Source organism: Phocoena phocoena, chromosome 20 (assembly GCF_963924675.1).
Source record: "Phocoena phocoena chromosome 20, mPhoPho1.1, whole genome shotgun sequence".
Classification (NCBI taxonomy): domain Eukaryota; kingdom Metazoa; phylum Chordata; class Mammalia; order Artiodactyla; family Phocoenidae; genus Phocoena; species Phocoena phocoena.
In genome coordinates this window covers 15,904,218-15,911,724 of record NC_089238.1, presented here as the reverse complement: position 1 = coordinate 15,911,724, position 7,507 = coordinate 15,904,218, and the positions used below count along the sequence as shown (strand labels likewise).

At 48.8% G+C, this 7,507-nt stretch overlaps 1 pseudogene; it reads left to right on the top strand.

Annotated features, from left to right (window-relative positions):
• The first annotated feature begins 576 nt into the window (after window positions 1–576).
• On the top strand, window positions 577–7,152 carry LOC136140268 (TLC domain-containing protein 3A pseudogene; annotated as a pseudogene).
• Window positions 7,153–7,507: the final 355 nt, after the last annotated feature.

Sequence of the window (7,507 nt, the reverse complement as noted above, 5' to 3'; positions counted from 1 at the left end):
TAGACCGGCTGCATCGCAGTGACCTTGAACTCTGTGGCCCGGATGTCAGCCACAGCAGCCATGGACTCCAGCAGAGGGGGTGGGGTGTACAGAGGGACCAAGAAAGGTCAGAAGATGCTGAGTAACGGGGACTCGCAGGATCAATCCCACCAACAGGAGGGTGCTGGCAATACTTGCCCCACAATGACCCTGGCCACCACTCTGGGAAAACGGACCCTGTGACACCACAATGGCTCTATATAATACTCCCACTGGCCCTATAACACCCTCCAAGTAACTTAGAAACCCTGAATGTTTCTTCTGTCTCCCTAAACCCATTCCTGCTCTCCAATAACGTGCTCCAGCCTGGTTTGAGGGTGCTGTCCAGTTAGTTAAGCCTGGTCCTACCAAATTATTGAGCGCTCCCCTTTTAGTCTAAAAAGTGCTCAGTTTGGAGGTTAAATTAAATGGTCACTTTAGCCCAGGGATGCTAAAACTTGAGCATACAACTGAGTCACCTGGAGGACTTATTGAAACAGAAAGCTGAGCCCCATCCCCAGAGTTGCTGATTCCTTAGCTCTGGGGCAGGGTTCAAGAATGTGCATTTCTAACAAGTTCCCAGGTGAGGCTGCTACTGCAGGCTAGGGACCAGGCTTTGAGAACCACTGCTTTAGATGATTACTTACTCTCTGCACCCCTCTAACCCTCTCGTCACTTCTGTAATCCTTTGTCTGTACCTGTTGCAGCAGAAATGAGACTTTTCTGATAAAAAAGGAAAATAAGCAACAATGAACAGGCTGGGGAAACAGCATAAACAGGCCTGAAAGAGTTAAGTAATCTTGGTTATTCTTTAGCTGTTACTACTAACACACACTTGTAGCTAGACTTGGCCTTCACAAAGCTAAACAAAGCTAATTACTCTCTGATTCCATAAGAATTGTGCCCTGCACCCAGCATTTACTCTCGCTGCATTCTCTTGTAGCAAATCACCCTTTGTACCTGTTTACATTTCAGAAAGGAGGTCACAGGCCAGTAACCCAGGGATGAACGGACCCAATCACCAGGCTGCCTGATGCCAGCAGTGACTGTTTTAAAATATTGCAAGAAGAAGAAGAATGCAAGACCTTCACCACTTGGATTCTTATCGCTTACCCTGGACTGCGAGTTCCACCTATAAGACCCTCTGTAATTCCCCAGGATGGGCGGGACAGTTCTTGAGGTGCTAGTCTACTGTGTCTTCCCTTTGCCTGGCAAAGAAAATAAAAAGCCTCTCTACTTCTTATCTTCCAAATCTCTGTCTCCGTATTTTTATTCGGCATCAGTGTATAGGGGGCCAAGATTTGGCAACATAGCTCATATTCCCCATCCTGTAACTCTGCCCTAGTCCTGCTTCACTCCTCTCCCTGATCCTATAACTCTCTTCCTGTCCGTCATAACACCTCCCATAACCCATGCATTCTCCCATAACCTCCCTGTCCCCCTTAATTCCCTGTTCCCCATAACCCCCTCCTATGACTTCACTGTCCTACACTCCCCTGCCTCTATACACCCTTCCATTTTTTCATATAAATCCCTTCCTGTTTCCCCCAGAACCCCTTCTTGAGACTCCATAACCTCCCCTTGGTCCTTTCCTAACCCTCTCCCTGTCCCACAAGAACCTCCTTATCCCATGTAACCCTCTCCTGGACCCCTATAGTCTTCTCTTTGTCTCCCATAACCTTTTCCCATTCTTTTCTAACCTCCAGCCTCCTTCCCACACAAGTCCCTTCCTTTTCCCAAAAAACTTTCCTGCGACCCTACAGTTCCCTCCTGGACACTCAGACACCCATCATCCCCCTGTCTATCCCATATTAGCTCTGGCTGTCCTCTCCTGACTCCCTCCCTGTTCCCTTAAACTCCCCACTATTTCCCGATCAGCATCCACAGTTAATGCCGCGGCTGTCCGCTCACTCATCCTCGTCCTGGGGCTGCCCTGGCGAGTTGAGTCACAGCGGCGCGGCCTCTTTTGGTTACCACTTTATTGTGATTGGCTGCCCTGATACGGAGGATGCTGGGAGGGCGGTGCCTCAAGCATTTAGATCCAGATTCTGGTTGGTTCAGTGTACGAAGGAAGCATTACTTAGGCACGCCCCCCCACCCCTGTTCTCTGCCTGTCCTCTTGATTGATTCAATGAACAAAGATGTGGGGTTTCAACTATTTGCCTTTTTTAAAAAATTAATTTAGTTACTTATTTTTAGCTGTGTTGGGTCTTTGTTGCTGCGCGTGGGCTTTCTCTAGTTGCAGAGAGCGGGGAGCAACTCTTCGTTGCAGTGGCGGACTTATCGCGGTGGCTTCTCTTGTTGCGGAGCACGGGCTCTAGGCGCGCGGGCTTCAGTAGTTGCGACTCGCGGGCTCTAGAGTGCAGGCTCAGTAGTTGAAGCGCATGGGTTTAGTTACTCCGTGGCACGTGGGATCTTCCCGGACCAGGCTCGAACCCATGTTCCCTGCATTGGCAGATAGATTCTTAACCACTGCGCCACCAGGAAAGTCCTCAACTATTTGCTTTTGTTGTTGTTCCCTATTTGAACTCCTGATTGACTCAGTGAATGAAGTGGGTGGACCTCAAGTACTGGCTAGTACATTCTGGGTTGATTCTTCGATAGGCAAAGGGCAGGATGTAATTTTTTTTTAACATGGAAGTATTGGAAGCCTACAGTGCACCAGGCAGTGCTCTGCTCTTGAAGGCCAAGTGGCAACCAAGAGAGACAAAGCCACAGCCCTCCCAGAGTTCGCAGTCCATGGGGTAGATGGGGAGATGTACAGGAAAAACCTGAATAAATAAACTAAATGATTTCAGAGAGGACCAAGGGCTATGGGGAATAACTAGGACATAAGGGATAGGGACCCAGGAGGGTGACACGAGGTGAAATGGGGAGTGAGGAGGTCAAGGAAGACCTGTCTGGGGAGAGGACATCCAAGCCTGGATGAGGGGCTAGCCATGAGAAGATCAGGGTGAAAGAGTTCCAGGCAGGGGGAATGGCAAGTGCAAAGGCCCTGAGATGGGAAAGAGAGTTGTGTGATCCAGAAACAGAAACAAAGGCAGTGTGGTTAGAGTGTGGAAGCAAGAGGAGAGGAACAGACCAAGGCAGAGCCTGAACACCTGGGTGAGGGATTTGGGTTTGATCCCAAGAGCCATGGGAACATGGAGGGTTTAAGCCAAGGAGGGAGAGAGTCTGATTTAGGTTGTGGGGTTGCTCCGGCTGCCCTGAGCAGAATGGAGAGTGGAAGGCAGAAGGTTTCTGTTTTGCTTGAGGACAGAGCCTGGCAGTTTCATTCTTACAGAGAATGGGGCAGTGCCCTGACCCCTGGATCTCTTGGACATGGTGGGATTTGGATATGGAAAGGGAGAGCATTCGGCAGAGAGAAGGCGCCAGGAAACCTCAGCCAGGAACAAGCCGCATGGGACCTGAGTGTGTCTGTATCTGTCTGTGCATGTGTGTGTCGATCTCCTAAGATGATCGACTCAGCAATGCCCTTCACATCTTAGGCAGTCACCCTCCTCAGTCTCTGCAATCATGGAAGCTGGAAGGTGTAGGGGTCGTGTAGGCAGAAATCATACTGCCCTACGGTGCTCCTTATCTCATACCCGAGAAATCACCAACACAGGCGAATGAGAACCCCCTTCCATGGCTGAGAGTTCCTTGGCTGGTGTATTTCTTGCCTGGTGGATCCCATGGCTGGTGGTCATGTGTCTCTTGGCCAGTGGGCTACATCCCAGGGAGACCATCGCTCCCTCTAACCACTAAGGGTTTACTGTGCAGCACTGCCCAGAGCCATTGCTTGGTGGCGTGTCAGCAAGCAAGAGTGAACTTCAAGGGCTGTGCCGCCTCATGCCCCCCCCCCCCAGGGACTCACCCAACTTCTGAAGTTCCCTTAGATTACACAATCTAGAGTCTGCTTTGTCCACAAAACCAGGTATAAGGGCAGGACTAGGAGAAAAGCTGAAAACAGAGCTAGGTACTTGTGCCTGGAGCCTGCCTACTGTAAAAATTAGTAAAAATAAATCTTAATCGAGGGGCTTCCCTGGTGGCGCAGTGGTTGGGAGTCTGCCTCCCAATGCAGGGTACGCGGGTTCGTGTCCCGGTCCGGGAGGATCCCACATGCCGCGGAGCGGCTGGGCCCGTGAGCTGTGGCCGCTGAGCCTGCGCGTTCGGAGCCTGTGCTCCGCAACGGGAGAGGCCACAGCAGTGAGAGGCCCGCGTACCGCAAAAAAAAAAAAAAAAAAAAAAAAAAAAGTCTTAATCGAGTAGAGCTAGAAGACCATAAGGGGGCGCTCCTGTGCCCTGAATCAATAGCAGAGCCCAATAGGAAGAAGAAAGATGCCTCTTCTTTCCTGACAAGGATTCAGTCAATGAAAAGCCCTCAGCTCTGTTTACTATAGCCTTCCCAACTTCCTTTTACCCACTTAAAAGTGTCCCCCTTCCCTTGCATTTCGGGGACTTGCACATGGCTCACCATGGTCGCAGACCCCAACTGCAATTCTCCGCTGATCCCAAATAAACCTATCTTTGCTGGAGAAATATCTGGCAGTCTATTTCAGCTCAGTGCTACTCTGTGCTTCTTGTTCTGTAAAAGAATTGGTTTTCTTCTTGCAACCAATGAATACAGATGGATTCCTACATTCTTGCTAAAATTTGTTGAAACAGTCTTTTTAATTTTGGTTTTAATTTGAGTTTGCCTAATGACGAAGGATGTTAATCACCCTGCACATGCTATGGCCATGTAGAAATTATATTTTGTGAAACGCATGTTCATGTTTTTGTTCATTAAAAATGTTGAACTGCTTGCTTTTTTCTTTTTGCAAATATTTTCTTTCAATTTGTGACGACTTTTCACATTCTTAGTGGTGTCTTCACAAGAAGAAGTGTTAAATTTTAATAAAGTCCAATTATTTTACATATTATGCTTAGGTTTTTTTGAGTCTTCTTTAGTAAATCTTTGTCTACCTATCCAAAGGTTATAAAAAATACTCTCCTGTGTTTTCTCATAGAAGTTTTATAGGTTTAGCTTTCATATCTAGGTCTGTGATCCATCCTGAATTAATTTCATAGCTAGCACCCTGGACAGCACAGTTGTAGGTTGACATTATGCAAAAAATGATGTGGTATGAAGTAAGGAAGGATTCAAGATTCATTTTCTCACTATATTGATACACAGTTTCATTAGCATTAATTGACAAGACTTTCCTGACCCCATTGTACTAAACTGGCACCTTTGTCTTAAACCAAGTGCCTGTGTACATGTTAGTCTATGTCTGCACTCGTTGTTTTGCTTCACTGGTCTCTTTGTCTATATTAATACCAATATCACACCGTCATACTGTAGGTCTTACAGTAAGCATTGAAAGTCATATAGTGTAAACCCCCAACCATGTTCTTCTTCAAGATTGTTGTAGCTCTTCTAGAGGCTTTGATTTTCCCCATACATTTTATTTTATTTTATTTTTATTGGAGTATAGTTGATATACAACGTTGTTAGTTTCAGGTGTACAGTAAAGTGAGTTAGTTATACATATACATATATCCACTCTTTTTTAGACTCTTTTCCCATATAGGCCATTACAGAGCATTGAGTAGAGTTCCCTGTGCTATGCAGTAGGTCCTTATTAGTTATCTGTTTTATATATAGTAGTGTGTATATGTCAATCCCAGTCTTCCAACTTATCCCTACCCCCGCCATCCGCTTTAGAATCAAATTGTCATGTTCTATAAACATGCTCGTCATGTTTATTGCTTCTCCTTCCAATGAGCAAACTTTCTAATCCAACCCCAGCTACTCATTTTGGCAAGAATTCAGAAAAATCTTATGGGGAAGACTGGCAGGCAGGAAAACCCAATTGCACACATTCAGCTCCTTTAGTTTCTAATCTCTCACGTCTCCCTAAATAGCCATTAAAGGTCCACTGGTTTTTCTTTACCAAACAGAGTCCGTCAGCTCGTGGTAAGCCCACTCTTCCACGTCCCCTTGCCCAGACTCAACAAGTGCCCCAGGGAGTGACCACCAATGTCCACTTAAGCAGGAAGGGCTCCTTATTCTCTGGAATTTAATTCTTTTAGACTTATTTGCATCCAAAGCCCTTCGCCATGTTTAAAAAATATAAATTTCTTAGTTTCTCCCTTTTTTCCCCTAGCTGTTATGGAGGGGGACTGTGATATTGCAATTTATAAAAATAAATACAGCAGCGCCCGCCGGCGGCCGGAGTCGCGGCTGGCCGGGGCCGGGGGCGGGGGCGGAGGGCGGAGGGCGGAGGGCGGAAGGTAGAAATAGGGGCGGGCGGGCCGCGCCAGTGCCGGAGCCGCGCGCGCGGAGCCGAACGAGCCACGCCGAGGGCGCCGAGCGAGGCGGCCGATCCCGAGCACCCAAGCTGCTGCCGCTGGCCTGGGGCTCGCTCTTCTTCTCGGGGCTCTTTGGGCTCTGCACCTGGGGGCTGCGGCGCGCGCGGCCCGCCTGGACCCACAACGACTGCGTGATGATCAGCACCAGGCTGGCTTCTTCAGTGCAGGCTGGGTTGGCCACCGGGTCTGGGATCATCATCATTCGCTCCTGGAGCCACGTGATCACCGACAGGCACTGGCTTGCCTGAGAATATGTCTGGGTTTTGATTCCATACATGATCTATGACTCCTAAGCCATGTACCTCTGTGAATGGTACCGAACCGGGGACCAGAGCAGCAGACATTCCCTCACCATTTTTCGAAACTTCCTCAGTAAAAACGCCTCATGATCACGCACCATGCAGTTATTCTGTTTGTCCTTGTGCCGGTTGCACAGAGGCTTAGGGGAGAGCTTGGGGACTTCTCTGCTGGCTGCATCTTCACGGCAGAACTGAGTACTCCGTTTGTGTCGCTGGGCAGAGTTCTGATTGAGCCAAAGCAGCAGCACACACTGCTGTACAAGGTGAACGGAATCCGCACGCTGACCACTTCTTCCCATGCCGGATCCTCCTTTTCCCCTTCATGTACTGGTCCTACGGCAGCAGCAGGGACTGAGCCTGCTCCAAGTGCCGTCCACATTCCTTTCTACTGCAGTGTGGCCAACGCCTTCCTCATCGCTCCCCAGATCTACGGGTTCTCTCTGCTGTGCAAGAAGGCATCCGGCTCTTTGATGCTCCCCCAGCCAAAAAGGATGGTTAATTGCTCCATGAGTCAGGCAGTGAGGGCGCCTCCTCCACTCAGTGTTCCCGTGGACCAAACTGCAGGTTGTGCCCTACGTGGCCTCAGCCTTTTGGGTATTGACAAGCAGTGGGACTTGAGTTTTTTCTAAAGAGTATTCCTATCACCTCCCGCATCTAACCTGCCCCTTTTGCAAAAGCACTTTTTTCTTAGTAACAACTATTGGATCCCATCAAACCTCCACTGGCAGCAAGGTGGTTTTAATGCGAAGCCCAAGGATCCTTCCCTGGGTCTTATTTCAAGGGCTCTGGGAGGTGGAAGCACGGGGTGTGCAGATAGGTGGACCAAGGTGATAAGGAGCTGGGCACCTGCCTGG